Source organism: Macrosteles quadrilineatus, unplaced genomic scaffold, assembly GCF_028750875.1.
Source record: "Macrosteles quadrilineatus isolate MER2022 unplaced genomic scaffold, UCM_ALF_1.0 Scaffold_4__1_contigs__length_99947679, whole genome shotgun sequence".
NCBI classification, from domain to species: Eukaryota; Metazoa; Arthropoda; class Insecta; order Hemiptera; family Cicadellidae; genus Macrosteles; species Macrosteles quadrilineatus.
Window position 1 is genome coordinate 26,658,631 of NW_026542597.1, and position 24,847 is coordinate 26,683,477.

At 34.9% G+C, this 24,847-nt stretch overlaps 1 protein-coding gene across 3 annotated transcripts in view; it reads right to left on the reverse strand.

Moving 5' to 3' along the window:
* LOC128992555 (uncharacterized) overlaps positions 1-24,847 on the reverse strand; it is a 230,380-nt gene that overhangs the window by 100,086 nt on the left and 105,447 nt on the right. The window contains exon 2 of one of the 3 annotated variants that reach the window (XM_054416186.1): positions 10,857-10,881. The exons of the other annotated variants lie outside the window; for them this stretch is intronic. The gene's annotated coding sequence lies outside the window, so the exon portion shown is untranslated. The remainder of the gene's footprint in view (positions 1-10,856; positions 10,882-24,847) is intronic. 3 annotated transcript variants of the gene reach the window in all.

A 24,847-nucleotide genomic window follows, 5' to 3' on the forward strand; every position in this document is an offset into this window, starting at 1 on the left:
TGGGCCGTCCCCTGGTGAAGGTTAAATAATGGTAATGCTTGCAAAAAGTAGTTTACATTCATATAAGTTGATGTAAAAAGGTTTGAATTTTCTAACGAATTTAGTTTAAAAGATATCAAGCCGTTTCCAGACTTTTTTGTCACCCTGTATAATACCAGAGTACGAGCATTTGCTTATAATACAATTCGTGTGTAATTTGAAAATAAAAATTACACAAAACAACAAAATGACATTTACAAACTAAACCTTATCTAAATATTGCTTTTAGCTAATCAACAAGGACAATCTTTAATGGTGTTTAGTCTATGAACAGCAAATGAATTAACAAAACACACATGCAAAAAAATTTAATATCCTCCTGAACATCTAACAAAAGAACCATAGCCTAAGGCACGCATACATATTTAACCGTACGATTAGAGCACGGTTTTTGTTGAATGGCCAATATATTATTCATTGATGTCGTGGGCGCAGCCCGGGGCCGCTAGCACGAGCTATCCGGGCCCGAAGGACCATGGCGGCGTGGGCGTCTGGGGGCGGCGAGAACCAGAGCGCATCTTCAAGGCCACATCCGGCTGTGGCTGTGCAGTTCCGCCACAACTGGTTCAGCATGCCTTAACGCTAGGATTATACCGGGACCCAGCTGCATTCCCTCCACTCTCCCTCGGCGACAGAAAACGAGGGAAACTGTACGACTTCGCGCGGTTATGTGCTGGTAGTGTTCTGTTTTTTCATAGTTTGCGTTATCAAATGATTGGTTTACCCTCAAATAACACAAAAGTGAGATATATTGGCACCATTCGCAATGCTTTAAATAGTAAAAGGGGGTTTTTCTGTATCCCACTCAGTAACAAAACCGTCGGAAACGGTATGGACCTGTTTTGTTACTATGTTTGACATGGTGTGGTGGTTTTTCTGTGCTTACTTTTTAGAAAGGTAGTGTCACCAACACGTCGCTCTAACCTGTAACTACCATGGTGTAAATTATTGTTAGTGCGATTTTACCAACTGTAAAAACTTACAAGGTTGTAAAAAATGGTTGTCTTGTAGAAGATAACATGTGGGAGAAAGTGAATGTGCATCATTAGACATGTTTCACGAGTTTCAAATCCCTCTTTTTGGTTACTTTTAAATACACGGGTGATACGAGTAAAACAAATATAAAGGTAAAGGCCTACAGTCTTGCGGTTAACCGATTTTAGTATGATTATTTCCAAAATTCTTTGTAAAATATTCCCGTAATCCAATTAAGAGCTGTAAAAATGCTAAATATTCAGCGAGGATTAATATTCCTTCTAAATTGAAGCCGTAAACACAATCGTACTAGTTTATCCGTTTATTGCGCGATTTTAAACTAATAAAAATATATAGGGCTGAAATAAACATTTTAGTACGTGCAAATTACCAGTGGTTTGCATTAAATTAAGTAAAAATTATGTTAAGGTGCCAAGTATGCCAATTAGGAGTCGCAAGCCTCAGGCGAACACGTAACTCGGTTTATTGAACTGTAATTAGGTTTCCACTCCTGGTATGTTGGCAATCGCTCAATACACATGCGGGGTCTGCAGAGGTAGGGAATTTGTCATTTTCACACAACACTGTCGACTGGTATGAATGAACCTGTCCTGGTGTTTGCAATTCAAATTTAGACAAGTGGAAAACAAAATCGCCCGAGGAGTATGCTTCGAAGATATTCCAGTTTCTTGTTTTGGCGCTAAGACGTCCACGTGCAAATATTAACTGGTTTTCAGATTTCTCAGCCGCCAACGCAATCCGCAGTTCCGTTAAAACGTATGTTTCTTTTATTTTGCATAATTGATGGTTTGTAACAGCTGAGCAGTTTCACCGTATTTTGATGACAGAGACATTCAAACTTCTATAGCAATTTGATGATATGGTAATACAAGGATGATTAAATTGAGACAATTTGCGTCCACTTTCTTACTCTTTAGGTTTATTTATTTATTTCTGTGAAAACATGAAACTACAAAAATACGTCAAAATAACACTACACCTTTTCCACTTTTATTTCAGAAAGGGTCAATTGTATTTCAGAATAGTCATTTGTATTTCAGAAATGGCAATTTGTATTTCAGATGTAAGATTTTAATTTTAGAAAGCGTCAATTGTATTTCAGAATAGTAATTTTAATTTCAGAAATCATCACTTTTATTTCAGAAATTATAATTTATATTCCATGAATGATTATTTGCATTTCAGAAGATATCAATTGTAATTCAGAAATAATTTGTGTTAACAACTTTGTCATCAGCTTTAGGATTTAGCTATGAATTCGTTACGAGAAAAAAACCTTCAGTTAGTATAATTTTGGTATCATAGAATGTGATTCAACTCGGAAAAAATATCTCATCAGGCCCTGGTCAAATCAGGAAAAAATCTAGATAAACGGCTGTATTTTCTAGGCTCCTAATTAACCTACCTAACTTAACCCTGGGCTTCTTATAAAGAACTATTAATCAGATCCACTACGACTGTGCAAAATTGTCTAATCGATGATTTCTGAAATACAATTGATTTTGTCTGAAGTACATTTGACTAACCCTGAAGTATATGTGACAATCTCTGAAATACATATGACTACTTCTGAAATTCAATTGATGTGCTCTGAAATAAAAGTTACTTGTCTGGAATGCAAATGATACTTTATGAAATAAAAATGATAATTCTGAAATACAATTGATGCTTTCTGAAATAGACTTGACACTTTCTGAAATAAAATTAGAAAACGTGTAGTGATACTTGCAGGTAATTTAATAACACATACGATGCTGATCAAGAAGTTATTCGGTGAAAACTCAACAAAATACATTTAATTAAAGATACCAAAAATATAAGTATATTTTGGCTAAGGTTTAATCTTTTACCTATTCAGTGTCAGCCAAATCATATCCATTGTAATATGCATTTAAAAAGTCAATAGCTAATAATCAGTTAATAAATAAATAGTTAATAAAAATTAATAATTGAGCGTCCCCCATTCTAAATCGAATGTAACACTCATTTAAGCCATTAAACACCGGGGTGCCAGGTGTGAAATTAGAAATGGAGATTCAATCAAATTAAAACCATGTTTGTAGATTACGCAATCGGAATTAGTTTCCAAACAAATTCGTTTCCAGGAATAATCAAATCGTGACTGGATCGGCTCATTAAAGGGAGCCGAAATCTGGAAAAAAGTTGTCGGACAACGTCGATAACAGCACGGGTTAATTTATTGCCGGTGTCGTTCAGTGTTAGAGAGTAATTATAATTATTTATTGCTTGCGTTATGGAACTATAATACGCCAATAGTAATTTATATCTACGAATATGCTAGGCATTTTAGGTAACGTGAAGCCAGATAAAGGTAATATAGTTAATTAATTCAGTATTTGCACAAACGCTAATGCAAGAGTCGTCATATGCGCCACAACCAAGGGGAGAAAATTTTGTTTTAGAGTGGTCGCACACGGTATAGGTCTGTTTCACTTTTACAACTATTGCAGATTTCATGAAGTTGTGGATCAATTTCAACTGCTACAATTTAACAGTAAATCCATACAACGTTGCAAAACGCAGCAGTAAAAGTCCTTACAGCATTGGAGGAACAAATCTATACATTTTACTGCAGTTGCAGTCATGTATGTGGCTGACATGTAGTTTGTTTTACAACTGCAGCAGATTGCAAGGAGTCATAGATTCAATCCTCATACTGTTGCGAAAACGAACAGAGTAACGTTGTTGCTTACAACTGCAAAGACAGTAATCGATGTTGTAACTTTTTAAGAACATATTGTTGATTTATTACCTGTTGTAAGAATGTATTCGTTGATCCTTCAAAATTCGTAAATCCATCATGGGGGTTGGGAAACTTGGTTTTATGTTGCATGATTATATCAATTGCATCCTAACCGCAGTTGGAAGTTGTGAGAGCTCATCGGTATATATTTTTTTGTTTAACATTTATACTGTTATGCTATGTTATGTATATTATAGTTTCAAAAGTATCGGTTCTAACGCAGTCAAAAAGACATATCTCTGCAGCTGGTTCCACCCAAGTCCCGAAGCAGGCCGGGCCAGTATATTCCTGCAACCACTGGAAAGTCATAGTTTTTACTTTATACCCCAGTTTAAAATTTAAAAAAAATTATTCGTCAAATTTCAAATTTTAGTGTTGGTTGGATATATTGTTTTGGGTCCTCATGAAAGTAGGTTTCAAAATTATATCCGTGTGTGTGTGTGTGGCTGTGTACAGAGAGCTACATACTACACCTGTAGATGCTATTATGGTGTGTGGCTCATGCATGGTGCCTCCAGGCGATTTTTCCTTTTTTTAACTTAATATTTATTGATGATGTTCCCTTTAAAACACAAAATAACTGGATAGTCGGATTTTCACAAAAAATGTTCGAACGGTTTTGTAACAATTGTAATGTTTGGTATGTTCTAAAAAAATTTGTAAGCTTTCAATTGGTAATTTTGACTAAAAAATTACACTACCACCAAGCTGTAAAAATTACGACTCAAAAGTTATTGCTGCTTTTGTGATTTCCCCTATAAAAATCATACAGTAGTTATTTCTACCACTTATGGTTTCATGGTTGATGAGAAACCAATGGGAGAATGCATGAGTCAGATTGTTAAAACAGTTTATTATTCTGACTGGCGTTCCTAAAGAGTAAGTTATCGGTTTTTTCTTACAACCGTTGAGGCGACATATCAGCCGATTCGAGTAACAGTTGCAGATACGTATCGGTTGTTTCTCACCGTTCCTGCGGAGTCACATTCCCTCACGGCTAGTTGATATTAAACATTACTTATAATTGTCGTCGTCGTCAGTTTCTCCTAGCACGTTCCAATCGCTACTTTCATATCTGCTTTTTATGACCTATTTTTATAACTCGGACGATTGTTCTAACGTTGTCCGATATGATTCAGTTGTGGCGTGCCTTACTGGATTGTTTTGCTTTTATGAAGAAATACCTGTTGTAAAATCATAAATTGATCATGAATTGAGCCACTACAAAGGCATTCCTGTATCATGAGACACACGAGTGTCATTTTATTTTCATAGGTAGTTTTGATAAGCTGATTTCACGAAAATCGGTTAACAACATAGTGTATTATTATTGATTTTCAGATTTACTAAAAGTGTTATTTTTCTCTCAAAAGCGTCGCATTAAAGAAACAAATCTTATATTGGTTGTCGTTGATTCTAAACCATCAGACGTAAATTATATTGAGCTTTTCATAGTTAAATGAGATATAAAACAATACCCAGTAGTATAATATAAACGTTCGCAGCCCAACTTCCATTAAAACAACGTAAAAGTTTTAAATAAAAAAAAATAAAAAAAACACAATAAAAAAACGCATTGAAACGACAGTAAAGTAAATTAAATATACAGTAAATTGTTTAAAATCTAACTAACTATGCGTGCATTGCTATCATTTCACCAACTAACGTCTTACGAATAAAGAAAAAAAAGAAAGTATTTTAACGGTGAAGAAGAAAATCAACTTTAAAACTGATAAAATTTAACTCTAGACCTCTTTAATTTAAAACAACTTCCATAAAAATACTCCCAATAAAATTTGGTAATTTGTTATGCCGAGTGCCAAATTAGGTTACTTGAATATTTTTAAACAAAATTTACTTTTTTTTTTACACATAACCTTACCTAAACTAACCTGGTGTGGTGGATATAAGAGAAAAGTTCCTGAAATTTCAACTCACAAAATGTCAATGTATCCGTTGATTTTTGCCGCTGAAATGTCACATTGTCAGTATCGAGCTCATACGCAGGCGGAAGGCAGTCTGGTGATATAACTGTAATAACAAATAATTGCGAGAACTGTCGGATCATAAACCGGCAAAACAAGCGGCAAAAAGCGCGGGAATGAGTTGCTAATTGCGCGGGACCTACGTCGCGTGGCGCGCTTTCTCCGCGGTTTACATGTTCTGACACTTTACTTGACGTTGGTAAACATTGCAAGTATTATCGATAAGATAGATGTATTTGAGTACTTGATACTTTTAATACTTTTCAATGAAATGGCGACCACACAAACTATTTCAAGCGAAGTATGAATGGAGATGAGTGTAGGATGAGTGGCGCGATCTTGTACTCTTGACTAAGGCCGACATATTCCTTAGACACAGCTGTTAATTAATAGCCCATACAGCTAATCGCAAATATGGGACCTACAGTTTATAGTGGAATCTGAACCACATTTTTGCCTTGGTATTAACGAATTGGTCTAAATATCAGGATAGCACTGCGGATAGTCGTAGTACTCACTAGTGCGGACGTTAATCCACACCAGGGAGTATCTTATCCACAGCGCATGCCTATAAATATCCACAATTTTTGACCTCTTAGTAGCTGGATTATAGGACGTCGCAACTGTCCTAGTCTTGATGACACTACTTTGTAAAACTGTCTATTACAATTACATTGTCCTAAATGTTCCTAACCATTGGGGGTTTTTGACGATAACTAACTTGTGGAAATTACATTTTGTGATATTTAAAAGGATTAATATTTAACTTAAATATACACCAAAACGTATTATTCCCGTATATCCTAATATCTACCAGCATATTGTAATAAAATGACAGTTGTTTGCTGCATACATTTTCATTTCAATAAGTAGAAAACAGATATAGGGTAGTTGTTTGTTAAAATAGCATAGAGTAAGTTTCAAATTTAGTATAACTTAGGCCAGGGCTCCAATATTAATATTCACATATGAGGTAAATGCAGCAATTAGCTACTTTGCGTGCTATAATCAGTACAAGGAAGCCCACTTTGTCAGGCAACTGTAGGAAAACATAATATCCGTGTTGACATCGATTATATGAAAATCATAAACCTTCCACCTTAACAGAAAATTGTTCCAATTCACTCCAAGCTCTAATGCACGAATTAATTACGAACGTGTAATTACAGCTGGAAATATCAACTGTGATATAATTGGTGCAAATACCTCTTGGCGGGATCGTCCATCAAGTAGAGCCTTCAGGGAGCACATGTAGAAACGCAGTCCTGCATTCCAAATACCTTTGCAAGATATCAAGGGAAATGAGCATAAGAAAATTGCAGCCGCCGACTTTTACTGAGGTGTTGATTATGTAAATTACAACTCACCAGACAGGCGGGCTTTTCCTATGAATGTTTAACAGTTTTTTGTTAGTTATTGAAACGTCAATTTGAATACATTGTTATAGTCAAATTGTCTATTTACCATACTAGTAGTGATTTGATGTAATCTTCGTAGATACGGTGGGTTTGTGCATGGCTTGGCACGCGCAAATGTGTTTTGGTATATGTGAGAAAGTCAGTGTTTCCCATCCTTATGTTTTTCTGTTTGATGGTTATATTTAATGCTTTTTAGCAAAAATGTTTTGGATACTATGACCAAATTTATAGTTACTTCACGATTCAATATAGTTTAATAATAATATGACGTATTTTGTTAACAACACTCAAATTAATTTAGGTCAATTTAACAGTTTTTATAATTTAGTTATAATACCAATTTATGACCTTAAAATTTGTATTTTTCCTAGTTGTGGTAATAGAGATCGATGATAAAAATATATTGCATAATGCACTTCTTTCCTTTTTTAATATGAAATTTGTCTTCACACAAATAAAGGATAATTAAAACCCACTTAGTGTATATCTATTATTTACATACGTAATAAATCAAATATACGAGCGTTCTTTATCATTTCTGACCTTTTTAAAGACAAATGCGACCGAAGACCTCGGGTTGTAATTGACTTCGGTAATTATAGTTATGTATCAATAAATCACCACATTTATTGGTGAACGGACCCCGTGTTTTGTGTGTTGGGAGACCATGACCTACCATCGGAATGATATCTTCCCCATCGCTCTTTTGCAAATGAGCAAATCTTCTTCTCGACCTCGGACCGATGGTTCGGCCACGAATTGCGGACCAAATGTCAATGTCGACGCGATTTCCTGAACCGGATCAGTTATTAAAGTAACATTAGTCTACGACCTTGTAACGTGTTCGATTGACCAATCAGAAACACTTTGGGTTGAGTAACTGTGTTGACTATACTCATAGCGGTCTCCTAGCCAGACGTCTACATGATACTAGAAGATTTAAGGCCCAGCCCGGTCTCAGTTAGACAAATGGTGGAGACAGGTTTCGTGATACAGACGTTTCATGGGTGCATTTATTTATTTATTTATTCATTTAACGGTTACAACCAATACAGTTAAATACATTGTTGTGCTTGCTTAACAGTAACAAATCAACTGATCAAGAGTGAATACATGGACGGCTGTTCAATTATGTTAATACTCTAAATAAATAACAAGTGCATTTGTGGGTAAGGGAAGCTAGAAACGGACCCTGCAGATTGTTTAGCTGAATGATAGTTTAGTTGGATTCTAGTTAGGCTGGTCTCAATGCCAGCTCTCAACGCAGTTGAAGATTGATGTTAATTAAGTATTGTTATAGACCATAGACGTAATATAGGTGAAAAAGAAGGGGAAATCAGAAAGTGTCAGAAATACTGTCTGTCTTGCTCTGGAAGTTAAGGAGAGCCTAAACGATTTCTTTGCAAAAAGCGAACTTATCCTGAATTCAATTCAGAAGTCGCCACGTATCGCCTAAGAGTCAATAAAACCCGAATCAACAACAAAGCCACATAAATACGAATGCTTAACTTCAAATCGCTCCAAGACGTACAGTCCCGCTAAATTGGTCCATTGTGCGCTTTTTCTCCGCCAACCCGCCAAAAACTGCCCATTCAATTACCCGCGCGATTTACTCAGTGTGGGCTTCATAAAGAAAGTCCCATTAGGTTGATTTAACGTGCCAATTGTGCGGTGGGTGCGAAAGATAAGGCCTTTTAGAGGGTAATTCCTGGTTAACAAGAAGAATCGCTGCTGCTGCTGCTCTGACAGCCATTAGCGAATGCCTGGACAGGACCAGGACGCGATCTGCAGGATACCGCGAGTTTTTGTGGAAAGCTGTTAATCTCCCAAGACGAAAGACATAACAGTGTTTGTTGTGGAGTGAGTACCCCATTTGGTAATCTCTTTTAGCACCAATAATCCTACATTTGTGGGAGTATAGTAGATAGTAGAAACTCCACCATGGGACTTTCTCTTTTGAATTTGCCAGATAAACTTGACCCTCCAGTTTATGCGGCTTAAAGTTGGAGAAATTTCTCTCGGAAACAAGAATCTTGACGCCTACGCTTTGGGTTAAGTAACTAAAGAGTAGAAACAAGATAGTTATTCCGTAGTTTAATTCACGGTTGTTAATAGTTTATTATACTTATCAAACAAGTGAGTATTTGTTTATTCATCGGTGGCATGGTTTAATATCGCATGATTCTATGTGTTTATATAAATGGATGTGTGCACTTTCCTTTTTCCCATTTTGTTTGATTGTAAAAAAATGGGAAAAAGGAAAGTGCACACATCCATTTATAATCACATAGGATCATACGATATTACTAAGAATTATTAAAATGTAAATTAATAATATAAGTAACAAAACTATGTTAACGTATGGTGCACAGAGTAAATTCCTCAATTAAATATACTGTAATTAAGCTATTTCAATTTGTAGTATATTTCAGTGTTGTGGATTTCATGACGATCTATCGCGTTTCTACATCATGTTAAATAACACGTACTCAGGTTTATTTAAATTAAAAGTACGGGCCATATTTGCTTTGCTTTATGAATTCTTTGGTTTTGGTGAGACCATAAAATCTGAGTTTAAAATGTTCACTTCCTTAATGCATAAGAATGTTTTGATCCCCAGCCCCTGCGTTAAATGAACGATCTTTCACATTGATATGTGATTAAACGCAATTAAAGTATTTTCGCTTTGTATCCTTTTTGACTGAGTACGTCATGGCATGGATTGCTAAAGCATTGTATAAACGTTGAACCAAGTAAAGTACGGTCTAAAATTGTATGATAAAAATGTCTAAAGCCAGTCGTATAAAAACGACGAAGAAAGTTTCTATGTTTCGATTATTTCCCGATTGCAATTAATTTTTACATTCATAATAAATCATGTGGATTTAGTAACTGAACATGCAAACCAATAATTTAATGTTATTGCCTTTGAGAAAACGCAACAGAAAACCAGAATCAAATGTTACCAAGGTTAATTAAACAATCCGGACACGTTTCTGTGGTTTACAGCAGTGGTGACAACCTCTGCATAAACAGCAGTACCAACCTTGTGGCGCTAAATCATCTCGACAGCGAATGCTGTAAGTGGGCCTGGATATGGGTATCGTTAGGGAATCCAGTTTTGTTTATAAATCGATTAGGTTGGCAACGCTAGTTTCTGTTTTTGGAAATCTCTAACAGGGAGAAAGCTGTGTGGGCTGAGGGCATTGACAATTTCAAAACAATGGCTTTCGGTTTGCATAAAGCTGTGGTGAAAATTAAATTATATGCTTTTGATATTCAGACAACAGACAACTTAACTCGCGTAGTGGTCGCTAATGTAAATGCTTTCCAGTACCAAATATCGACGTATTAGGAATAACACAGATTTTTTGGGGGTTTTTGTTTTATAATTAAATCCGTACTCTATCTAATAATAACTTTCACATTGTTTCTGGGATAAATATTTCTAGTAAGCATGTGTAATTAAACGATTTCAAGTCAAAAGTTTATTAGATAAGTTTACAATAACAAGTATACACCGTGCATAGATAAAACAGTATATCCTGACTTTAGAAACGCAACCAAGACGTGGGACGAAGTATTATGTTTCTAAATAGTTGTTCTGCTTTTAATTTTATATGATCTTATAAAACTTCAAGAGTTGCCACTTACCTTAGGTCTGGATACGTCAAGGAATCTGTAAACAGTTTAAAGATATTTTATTATGATTGTCATAACCAAAAAGGGAGCTATTCAACAAACTAGTACATAACATACTTCATTTGTGTATTATAATTTTATAAGCCTAATTTCAATGCAATACGAGAGTGGAATTAAGTGAGCTGATTTGTTTAGCTTTGTTTCTCACTAAAATCTGTTGCATCTTCAGCCAGGATTGAACGCCCAACGAACAAGGACAGTTGGGTTCATTTACGAATTATTAAAGCTCTATATACTGACTCTTCTCAGGATTAAACTGGCGACCATCTGTTTTTTACACGAGCATTATGGCAAATCAGCTTCACAGTTACCTCTCTTACAGTTTACGATGATTTAATTCAATTTAAAATAACTATTACAATACTAATCCATTTAGTTCAAGGGTCAGAATGAAGGGGTCTGACCTAGGCAGTTTCAACCTCCACATGGTTATTTGGGGGTCGATTTCGTAATACCAATCTTTATCACTGACGCACCGGTCCCTTATTACCCCACTTTCGGGCTAAAAGTCTGGAAACAATACGATATCCAAAAACAGAATAGTGGGCCGGGGCGCACCCACCGTGCCTGGAGGGTGTTTCAAAACTGACCGTTGTATAATGAAGTCACGAAATTTGGGCAACGAACTCTTGATTGGTCGAAACTCGGCTGTCTTGTGATTTAAAGACTTTTGTTGATTGAAAGAAATTGTTCGTGGTTGACATCAATATAGGTGAATTGTCGCACGGGTGGCCTCGGTAAAGTAGACTTTCAAACCGAGGACTAATGTTATAAGTCTAAGTCGGTATTTTGTTAACCCACTCAAAAGATAATTAACTGATACCATAGATAAAAGCATACTGCTTTTGTTGAAATTAGATGTAATGATTCCTTCTATTAGCTTTTTAACTAACTTTTACCACAGATAAAACATGGAGTATGTGTTATGTATGCTTTTAATATATTTTCAAAACTTGGAAACTGTGTGTTTTAAAGTGGTCTATTAGGATTTCATGGAATATTTAGAATGTTTCTAATTTTAACTGGAATTGTTTTGGTTATTTACAGAAGCAAATATTAGCATTTAATAAAGTTTTGTAATTTGAAATGGCGAAGTCGTGCTACACACTGTACAATATGTACTATTCCAGATCTGCCTTTTTCTTTCAATTTTGTAGAAATGTTTTTATACTTTTCGATTATGTTGAAAATAAATAATAACATTTTGGAATGTTTATTTCCGAAATCCTGATATTTTACATTTTCCCTTGATAGTATTTTGTTAGAGACGGATAACACGCACTATGAAATTATTTACAAACTAAAATCAATTTTTATTAAGCCTAGTAGTATTTGTATAAAATGGCGAACTAAAACAAATGTTGTTCAAAGGTTTATTGCGGACATTTTCCATCACGAAAGTAATATATAACTTACCTTAACTTTCGTGATGGAAAATGTCCACAATAAACCTTTGAACAACATTAACTCACCATCACCAACAATGAACTTCAAACAAAGAATAAAACAAATGGATGCTAACAAAATAAAAATATGAATATTGTAAACACCTCATACTATATACAGGGCGAGAACAGGCATCAGGCCGTAGTTGCCGAGACAAGTACACTCTCCTTATGTTTATGATCTAGTAGATGTTAATGGTACCAGCTACTTACGTAAAGAGCTAGTTATCGCTTATATCCAATCATTGGCTACTCACACGAGCAAACGCCGCCAATTATTGGCTAATATGTTTTGTAGAGAGCCACTGGTACTTGTGGAATGATGTTTCAGTGTTTGAAGCGAACAGGTATTTTGTTAAGTTGAATTCCAAAGATGTACTATCTTTCTATTAAAACAAAATGTAAATTTTTTTCAAACTGATATGACCTGATATTAATGTTTCTGTTTCTGATCTTATTATGATTACATTAAGTCTATTTTTATTATAAAGCTGTGGTGAATTGGGTGACAATGTATTTTACCATTGATACACTAGTTTGACGCTAACCATAATTTGTAATTCTATGTTTAGGTTGTAGCCTTTAGAATAAAATAGCACTTGGTTAAGTTTAGTCATTGACTGAGTGCTTGGAACACAGATGAAACAACTTTAATGAAATAAAATTATAGACTGTAACACCTGTCATGACAAAATATCACAGCTCACAAGTATGAAAAACTACAAAAAAAAACCCGTCGCAGCAAACCTGCAGACAAGTGAATTTCCTTTGCCTGCTTGGTTTTTTTACTAAAATGTTCCATGTTTCTATTTATATTCCTATCAAAAAAATGTTAACGATTACATAGGTTTGCTGGCTTAAGAGAAGGCAATAATTAATAGTGTTGTTGCGAAATGTTAATAGTTCAGTATAAAATACCTCAATTTTCAAAATTTAATAAAAAATATTCGTGAACAAGTAAAGTACAGATTACTTATTTCTATAATACTAACATTGGCATTTAAAATTTTTAATACTGTATTTGGAAAATTCCTTAACTAAGCGCATAACAACGTTTCAATATACTATTGAGAGTATTATTTCCCTTATTTTGACTATTTTATATGTTGTATTCTCAAAGCTTTAATTTGAGCTTTTGATCGTTTCAAAGTTCAAGATACTGTATTACTCAATAAACAATCATAAATTTATTTTTCGGATATGCTATTTATATACGCTGCGGAGCAGCATGGGTCCTCTATTTATTTATAATTGAATTATCAATCTAAACATGATGAATACCACTATAAATATATCAAATATGATGTTAAGTATTGAAATATCGCCAGTTATCGCACACTGCTACATTAACACTATTAATAACACCTAACTCGGCGTGGCAGACGTCTGTATTAGAAGTGCATTTACATTTAGATTAACGTTGCACTTGATTCAATTATAAGTTGTATTTGGATCTGCTATAACTCAGTGTAACTAGACTGTGCGACTGGTAACTCATTCATCTTAGAGAAGTTATTTATCTATCGCTATCTACATCGTCATTATCACCTTGCGTTACATGTGAGCTTTGGTAAAAGGTGTATCTTATGTGCCTCTAGTTTCTAGCCCAAAAATGTTTAATTTCCAAGCTTAGAACGGCATAAATCTTTTAAAATCCATTAGTCATCGGCAGGATTTGAACCAGGGAGTTCGCGGACCGAAGGCTACCTAGACCAGCTCCCTATAAAAAGATTTATTGGTTGGATTTTTATTTGTAGTGCTATTCGGGGAAATCTTGGAGTGAAATTAGTTGTTCATCTGTGCGAATTACAAACTTTTGTCAGTGCGGAATTCCGGTAAAGGGATAGTATAGCATCATTGTTCTAATAGATTATTATGTTCATTAAAATGTAATCACGCTTTCGTAAATGTTTGAAAATGTCTTCGTGAAATGCATATGACTAGTGTTAATAAATACATATGAATTGTGTAAGGTTGTGTGTGAACATGAGGTTGTGTAAGCAATTGCAAGAAAAATGTGTAAACGTTAATATCAATTAATTGAAATATTATACATTCAATAGATTTACCAGTTCAGAGTCAAACATCAAACAAAAATGAAAACTAATAAAATGCATTAGTTATTTACAAGCTCTAAAGATGTCTAAAAGAAAGAAAGAAACTAGGCTATATTATCATCAGACTATCATGTTAGAATTTAATTTAATTAAAGTTAAATTTATTAGGACTAGATTAGAAAATTATATGATACAGGCTTTGAGTGTTTCTATTCCCACCAATTTTAGGAGGTGTCCTAAATGAGAGGGTTATTTAAATTAATGTAATATTAACACAATATTATTTTGGATCTCAAAAGAAATGGTCGTCCCATAATGAAGCAATCCCTCTTTTATAGCGTAAACAATTATTTTGAATGTTACAAACATTTGTGGTTGTTAATGCAACATGTACCACCTAATTCTTCTGCATCCATTAGTTTACATGGATGGAAACTAAAATAAAATGCTTTGTTGAATTCACCTAGGAATAAAATAGCAACACCTCATTCAACCGTGATAAGTCCTGCATAAACACTTTGTTGGGTCACTTAAACACTACAAGTGTTTAAAACACTCACAAATGTAAACTGAAACTACATCCAAGCTCTTTACCGGATTCCATAGAGTATTAGCAGCACCCAGAAATGCGTCCCTAGACCATCTTCGACCAAACCGCTTTAGAAATTGCTGTAGTATTGGCTATAGCGGTTCTGGTTGAACAACGTTCCAATTGCCTCGCAGAGTGTGACAGCTAACGACTTCTGAATGGTTCTCTACGACGATGTTTAGCGGATTAAACCCATTCTGAGACAAGTAAGAGACTACTTCGTCAAACTGTCTTGCGCGGTATTGGGTCTTGCGTATCGCGCTTGCACTCAGCCACTGATCTTTGAGCGCAAGTGTGGTGACGTCATGGCGAAGAGGTTTGTGAACCAAGTATGGCGCGTCTCTAATGGTTCTACTTGTGGTGAGGATTAAAGCAATTTATTAAAGATAGAAAATAATCTTTGAATGAGTAAATTGTGTAAGTGTACATGTAATAACTTTGGCAAAATGGTTTTCTTGGCCATCTGTGGTTCAAAATGTCATAAACAAACAGCTGCTGGTCAGTCCTATTCCGTTGACAAGTTTACGCAAGCAAGGCGACTAGATAGCGGCTTGATCACGGATAGAGGTGATGAATCAATTTCTCACTCTATATAAATATAATATATTATATAAAATTAAGTGTTTTTGTACTTTACAGTACGATTGCCGTAGAACTTTTGAAGACTGCTTTGCGTATTCCGAAGAAGGGGTGTGTCTTTTCCGATCTTAAAATCCTCTAGGGCTATTTGTAATGAATCTATACAGTTTTAAGGTTAACCACATAACAAAATTTAAGCAAGCATACAAAATATAGCTGAGAGGTTATAGTGCTCGTCTATGAATCTGAAGAACGTCGGTTCGATACTGAGAAAAAACTAGTTGATGGTTTGAAACTGGACTCAACTATTAACCTTAATTAAATGGTTTCCTGGCTAAAAAACAGAAGGTCTTTGCAAAGCTATACAGATCACCTCACTCCATTCTACACTCATCTTGCAATCTTCAGCGTAAGATACACCCGCATAAAGTGCGTCACTGTCTAAAAAAAATGGAATCGATCAAATTAAATGAATATCAGCTCTCGATACCTGTCAGTAAATCTTTTTGACAGAATAATATAATGTCAAACACACCATTCAGTCGTATTAAATTTTACTGTGAAGCTATATTTATACTTTGTGGTTGGCTGACCAGGATTTGCTTTTTAAATAATATAATGTAAGTCTTAGATGCTATATTTATGTTAGTAATACGTATTTACAGTTTACTCATAAGAAATGTATTTACATAGTACACTATTATCATTATACAGTACTTTTGTTATTGGCTTCTGTTCTAAACCAAATGCTGTCTTGACGTGGACAACAGCTGATTAGTGCGTCATTGAGTTGGTCGGTTGCATTGGTCCAGTCTTTGTTTTGTTCGTGTTCGTGTCGTTGAACGTTGACATATTTTCGTGTTACGACGTGAAGTATTGTTTTAGTCATTGTGATTAGTGTAAATATACTAACTTTCTGTAGGTGTGTGAGTTTATGTCAAGTGGAGAATATATGATGGTGATTAAAAAGGAAATTGAAGGTTAGTGCAATACTTGGTAGAAGGTAAATAGTCTTGATACAATACTATTAGTAATGGTTTAAATTGTAATTTATTGAAATCCTGTGCGGACTAATCATTGAATTTAATTAATTGGATTTACAATGAAATAATAACCATATATCCTTAACCTACCACTGCTAGCAGCGTATTGGTAAAATTGATCTTTTGGCCTATTCTTTAATTGTAAAATACGAATTATTTACAAAAACACAATAGAAAATACAGTTGGAAATTCTAGGAAATGATCATCATGAAGGTACATTACTAGCTGTTATATTTTAATGATTTTAGTTACTAAACAATACCATATTACCAAATTAAGGCTAACGTTACAATATTAATAAAATAAAGCATCGTAAACTTATTATCCAGACGGCAATCAGCTGATTGTTGCATTATTGTTTGTAATTACGTTTTCTTTATCTTTATCCCAGCTATGTGTCAAATTGTTAGACGAATTTGTTTTTAATATTGTGTGTAATGTTTGGAACAATACTGAAATATGAACATTGAAAAAGCAACCAAATTGATTGATATCAAATGCTTTAATTTTAGTTTTATTTAAATAGCGATATCACGAAAATTATTAACAGTTTTTTTTTCGATTTAGTTTCCTGATCTGCAGCTAAAAAGGCTGGTCTAAAAATCTAACTGTAAGTAGTAACTGATTTTATTGAGATACCTACAAAAGTGGGTTGTTACTGTAATATTTATTTGAAGTATTGACTTTAAATATAAATACGATCTTAAAAGTAAATGAACTTTTAGGATAGGCGTATCGTTTCAAACTAAATATTACGGTTGCAGTATTTCTAAGTATGCTACAGCGCCTCTTCCATGCCGTACTAGGTAGCCTAGACAATTTAAAAACCTTAGCTAAATAATTTAAAAAAATAATCGGTGGTAAAATTAAGTTTTAAATTTAAGATCAATGGTGGATCTCTAACAACTCATAGTCTTCCGCGTCCCCTTTTCGCTGCAAAGCACGAATTATTGAGAAAGTAAGAATTTTGGTAATGGATAGGCCTAAATTACGGATTTGGTTTTACAAACGAGAGGAAGCTTTATTGCATGCCTGTTTGGCTACAAACCATGTAATGCAGTTCATAGCTTCTATAAACAGTATGTTAAAACTTTAATGAGGACATCCCACACACAGAATATGCATATTCTGTATTTTGTGTCTACTTTCTATTAATTTGTCTGATCTTGGTGTAAGCTTATAAAATCTCTCGATTCTAGACCTGAGAACAACCTCTTGTTAAAATAGTAAACTCAGCCCGAGACATTTGCGGTATAGCTCTGCGGTTTGTCTAATAATACACCGGAATGTGCATCTACTTTGACGTTGACACATACCAAATTGAGGAAAAATATACGAAATCGTAATTTTTTAAGTCAACAATTTTATAAGTTGTATTAAATGACTTGAATTGATTTGGAATCGTAAGCTAATCAAGTACGTTCAACAGCCGAGAGTGTTTAGCTAATTATCATCGTGTAAATCAAATCCCTACAAGGACCTCGATAATTTTATACCCTCCTCGACATTTCCCCATTCTCGTTGAGTTCTCCATAAACCCATAGTAACAGGTCAAGGTCAAGCGTGTAGCCAACTTAGAATGCAGATTGATGTTTTGTTTGAGTAACAAGATTAGTTATTGGAGCCGACCGTAAAGGGAGAATGAAACTGCAGGCAGGTCTGCCAATGAATATACAGGGTGGTAAAAAAGTCCCAGGACAGTTAAATATTTTTAAAAATAATGTAGATAGAGCTACAATACTTGGTACAAAGTTACAGGGTATACAACTCTATTTTAACACATATTCAGGGATCCTATAACTCTTCAGGGGGACGGCCCACAAGGAGTCGGAAGAAAATCTTAAATGAAAGCATAGGTCAATATGCACATCAAATTAAAGGTCGTTTTTAGTAGAATACAATGCCGCAAACCGCTTTTCAAAAGGTTGGTCCTGCGCAAAATGGCAGATGTTCAAAGATTTCTTGAATCCGCCATTTTGAATCTTTGAACGACTGCCATTTTTTACTCAGGCATTCTTTTGAGCTTGAATTTACGGCATCGTAATCTACTAGTGAAGACCTTTAATTTGATGTGCATATCGACCTATGCTTCAAGTTTCTTCCGATTCCTAGGGCTGTGCCCCCTGAGGAGTAAGCGTATAATAGTAATGTAAATTAAATGAATCTTTGAACAACTGTCATTTTGCGCAGGATCAACCTTTTGAAGTGCGGTTTGTGGCATTGTTTTCTACTAAAAAAGACCTTTAATTTAATGTGCATATTGACCTATGCTTCTATTTAAGATTTTCTTCCGACTCCTTGTGGGCCGTCTCCCTGAAGAGTTATTGGATCACTGAATATGTGTTAAAATAGAGTTTTATGCCCTGTTGTAACTTTGTACCAAGTATTGTAGCTCTATCTGCATTATTTTTTTAAATATTTAACTGTCCTGGGACTTTTTTACCACCCTGTAGAATAGAATAAATAAGTCCATACTATGATTCGAAATATGTTTAATTGGAAGTAAGCACCTTTTAAAAATTACAACACATTTCACTATGAGTCGAAAATTTATTCCATAAACTCTATTTATTCACATTTGTCTCTGGTGTACCGGTAAATTTACCTAAAGAATCATTCAGGGTATAAAATTGTAAACGAGTGTAGGAGAACTGGCTAGTCGTCTTATCGAAATCGTAAATTCAGGGGTCATTAAAGTGTCAAGGCGAGTGGAGAAGACTACCTGGCATAAGCCTATTCTCCCCGCCAGTACCATACCGGGTATTTCGCTGGGACTGGGGGAAAGGGGTGGTCGAGTAAAGAGGGGGCGGGAGAGTGAGAGAGAGTGTGAGGAGAGTGAAGGCGTAGACTTCTCATCCCATTGTAAATTTTGAAGCTTGATTTTCGTGTCTAGTTCATACGTCCACACTGATCGCCGGGGTAGACGAAGTTTTGTTTCTATTATTTTAGCTTTATTTTTATGATTTGTGCTTTACTATTTGGTTATATAACTAGGAGACCAGTTATTGTTTATGATTATATCGTTTTATTTGGTTAAATGATGTTTTAAATGACTGAAATAACAGGAAACAAATTAAAAGACTTAATTAAAGAACCTAGGCAGCATTAGTCAATTGGCAATCGAAACATCATTATATACCGTACTAATATTATAAAGCAGTAAGTGAGTGTGTTTATAATTTGTTTGGGGCTCAATCAAGAAATGACTCGAATTTGGTTAAAAATTTGCATGATGATAGATCATTTTACCCATTAATAAATAGGCCAATTATTATCCCAATAGTTATTTGTGTAACTAGTGGGCGAAGTGGCACTTTGCTGCACACGAGAGAAATGTTTACGCACGATCCGTGGGCGTGTTGAAAGTTTCTCGAGTGCGGCAAAGGTAGTTTGCACTCGTGTAACACATTATATTTTTCTACAAATCATATAAATAGTTTAGTCTTTCAAACATGTTTTTAGGTTAAGTTAAATCCAAACATCCAACGAAATGGGAAACGCTGCACCTTCTAATCTCTCTACAGAAATTTTTAAAGAGCTTAAAAAACAAATAATTTAGTATATACAAGTATTTTTGTTCGATTATTAGTAACGGAGAAAATTAAAAAATGGTAAATTTAAAATTCCCATGTTATTCTTATGGAGAATATTGTCAAATGTTGTAGTTTGCTTGCTTATGGATATATTTTGATAAAATCTTGGCAAATTTATTTATTTTGTACTAAGCTATCAATATTTTACTCAAAAACACACTTTATTAACTTGTAGCAGCAAACCTAGGTACTCGTTAAACCTAATGTTATTAAAATATATTTAACTGAAAATCAATTCAGACAAATGGAAATTCGCTTAGTCGGCAGGTTTGCTGCGGCGGGGGGTATTTAATAGCATTAAAAAGTGATAAGGTTTACCAACACACAATTATATATTTTTCCATTGAGATACCAGCTAATTTGAAGTAAGCAGCATCAAAAAGCTTTGATACACTATGAGAACTGTCAAAGTAGGAATTTTTACAGTAATGTTTATGTTTTTAATTTAATATATAATTTGTAATATTGTGTGAATGTTTGATAATTTACTATTTTATATTGTTCAGGTGCAGGGGTGGAACAGAATGGCTTTGGTAGATATGTAATAGGCTACTATAGGCCTACTGTATATACTGAACTATATCTGTAATACTATAGCATACCGTAAATATAAAGAACCGAATTCTCTCAAGTCTTATCCTCCCCCATTGCAAAAACAAAGCTAGAGTATAACTGCAATAATCATTTTATACCTATAAGCCAACCGCGTACGAAGAACGGATACTCTGCTAGTTTTATATATTTATAAATGTACATTTCATAGATGTACATTTTATAACATTTTATATATGTAGTAAACCGCGTACGAAGAACGGATACTCTGCTAGTTTTATATATTTATAAATGTACATTTCATAGATGTACATTTTATAACATTTTATAGATGTAGTAATTTATCTATTGGAATTATAATAGTAATATTTAATTAAGTAAAAATGCTATTACTGAAGGTTTCATCTTAAGACCTGGGCCCGGGAGCAATATAAATTTTTTTTGCATTTTGGCACCCTAATGGACAAAACCACTATTAGTTAACATTATTTATATGTATATAAGTAAATAAATTTAAATTGTACTCATCGCAATATTACCAGTTCTTCTTGGAGATCCAAACAGACGAATTAAAATTTCCTTAGTCTGCAGGTTTGCTGCGGCAAGGATTTTTAAATAACGCAGTTTGATTTCTCATCGGAATCAAATTTATTTTAATGAGTTAGTTGTAACTGCAAGGTACAAATTGATAATTTTTTGTATCTTTAATTTTCTTTATTGGTTAATTTTTGTACAGATTTAAATCCTTTGGAGTGTAAACGGTTTCATAATAAACTACCCCCGCCGTAGTTAACCTGCAGACTAAGCTAATTTCCGCTTACCTAGAGGATCGCCTAAGATTTACCTATGATTTACAAAAAAATATTCCTTTAAAACTGTCTAATTTAATTCCAAATTAAATAACAGTGATTTAATGATCACATAAGTTTGCTGCTAAAGTGATAGTAAAGAGGTATGTTTGTTAGTTAAAATGTCGATAGCTTGGTATGAAATAAACAAAACTCTCCGATTGTATTAGGCACAATATCCGCCAATAAACGAGCAAACTGCAACAGTTTAGTTATTCTTCATGAAAATAACATAGTAATATTTACTTTACAATTTTTGTTGAATATTATCCCCGTCAGGCGTACCAAACAACGCTTCGTGGTACTAAATAATTTTTTTGAAGCTCAACAAAATTTTTTAAAAAGAAATAGAAAAACTGTTTGTTTTAGGTTCAAAACGGGAAATCCCTCATTTATTATTGAACGTAAGTTTACACGTTTATACCTAATTGAATCAAAATCAGACTATATTTGCTCGAGTTATCGTGCTGACGGACATAAAAATGTGGACGGATGGTGTTTTTGGCCTCTATGACCCTTCAAAACGAAAAAGTAAATTAGTCCCGGGAGTTTTACTAAGAGACCTCCGGAAATAAGCCTACACCTTTGAATAGGAAATTCGCTTAACAAACTGATCGAATTAACAATTTATACTGAAACAATATAAACAAATCAATAGGCATCATTAAACTATTCATACAAACCCGCGTGATCTTCCAGAGACCGCTCATATATAACTTATGTTTGTTTCAAGACAAAGCACAAGAAAATTCACAACCGAATGGTGTATACACAACACTAGTTACTTCATTATTATTTCAAATTTAATCGTCATTATTTAAATACGGTCCAAATTAAAGTTACTTTTATTGTGAACTCAACTAGGTATATATATAACTATTAATTTTGTTATGCATTTGATTGACTAAATAGATAACAAAACTTAAAAAATCAAATTGACAATAATAAATATACAATAATAATGATCCGATAATAAAATTCACAAAAAAACACAGCTTTTTGTGTACAAAAAAATCAAAGTTTTTGATTTTTATTGTAAAACAAAACAGTGCACTAAGGGAACAGAAAATATACTATTAGAAACTATTTGGTAATTTCCTGAGCTGTTCATATATTACTCATGCTTAAGACGGAATCATATATTAAGTTTAAGACGGAAATAGCTAGCTCATTTCCTGAATCGGCTTTATCCTATTACTCTAGTGATTCAAAGAATTGGCTGCAATACATTTTGTTTAACTTAATATCTCAACAATAAGAATTCTATTCCAGGAAGGTCACTATCCCATCAGTTGCCCTCTCAGTAACGGAAGTGTTTCCTCCCCAAAGCCATTGCCCTTTGCACCCCTCCCCCCACCGGAGCATCCTCCTCTCTTACCCACGCGTCAGGTATTTTTGGGGAGATCGGTATTCTTGGGGGGAAAGCTAGTTGGTGTGCGAACTGAAGCCTAATGAAGCGTAAAAGGGTTCGACCCCGGATTAGGGCCAGAGCTCGCCAGTGTTCCGTTTCCCATTGTAAACCTAGCAGTTTCCTTAAAGTGCATTGTGGCATAATGAATGCGAATGGGTTTATTTTCTGTTAGCAAAGTTTTTAGCGTATCTGCCATTGGTGTTAGAGAGATGGGTTCGATCCATAGCACATTCGAAAAGATTTATACAGCTTTCCCTTCGTAGCATGTGTGATTTTTTATTGCAAATGTCACTTGCGTAGACACATTGAAAGCCACAAATACAGTGAAAATCTAATTATTTTTTACGTTAAGAACTTACTGTTGAGGCCAACAGAGAACATCTCATATCCAAATTAGGGTCGTAGTTTTGGAATAAAATGAAATGCAGCTACTGACAGAGTGCTCTGATGTAAGTACTAATTTCTGTTGAAAATGCTAACTTTTTGGCCAAAAAACCTTCCAGGCTTCAGTGGCAGTTTCGACATGTCTACCTAGCAGTTTCCTAATGTGCACAAAGCCACAAACACAGCTATCAGTATCAGACGCGGTCAAGAACAGCTGATTTCAGACGCCACATTACGCGCCATGCCGCCAGATCGCAGCTAATAACATTCAAGATGGCGACTGCGTGTAATCGTGTTTTAATGCCCGCCCTAATGTGCAGCGGCTAAAACCACAGGTGGGCAAACAAACGGTGCCCAAACCTCGGACACTTAATAAAATTGCCCCTTTGATGTGTGTTATTACGACTTGGGCAGTGTTCAAGCGGAAACTGGTGCAGAGCTTACAGCACTCACTGTTTGGATGGGCGGTTTGAACTGAGTAAACATACGGAGTAGGTTGAGTAATCTATAGGGTACATGAGTGAAAATTCTAATGTAAACTTGTAAAGTATGATAAAATAGTTTACACTTTTTCCCCAAAGCATTATAAATTACGAATCGAAACCTAATGCTTCATTTGCAAGAACTAATGGTAGGTATGCATATGAATTATCAAAGGGGTAAGCAATTCGGTATAATAGATAACCCTAGGCCCCTCACCCACTATACGATTTCGGTCGTACGACTTTGTGTCGGACCGACCGCATTCCAATAGTGATTGGATCTTATGAGCGCTCGCCCACTGTACGACAGTGCCACGACCACGACAAACTGTCGTGGTGCAGTCGTCCTTAAAAATAACGAAATAGGGGAACTGTACACTGCGCAGTAGACCTATCTCATACAAAATTATAATGAACCAAAAAACCTACGCAATAGGCTAACCATACGCAGCACGTCCATGCTGAAGGCAACACGTTTCAAGTCGCACAACCATTAACATGTAATTCCAATCCCTAGACATAGAAGGAGCGACCAATATCCTGCACGAGTATTAATCGAGTGTCGTTTACAACAATTAAAATATTGCGACAATGACATCCATTGCTCCAGAGACATTAGTTAGTTAGTTAGAGGGCACGCCACCATAACTGTCTCGGTGTGCCATAACTGTAGCTCACGGTAACTCTATAGGAGCGAGGCTCGAGGACACGGTCGCTAACAGCCAACAGCCACGAGCTGTGCTAACTACGGATCAGCTGTCTGGAGCGAATAGTTACGGTGGAGTATTAAATAGTGAATAGCATAGAATAGCTATGTAAATTAAAGTGTTCTTAAAGAAAAATAAGGAACTGATGTAAGACTTGGTAGATCAGTGGTTTAATATCTGGCCTGAAGGTGACATATTTATCCGATTGAATGTTTTATTAGCATTGAGGCCAGTCGAAATATGAAATATTAA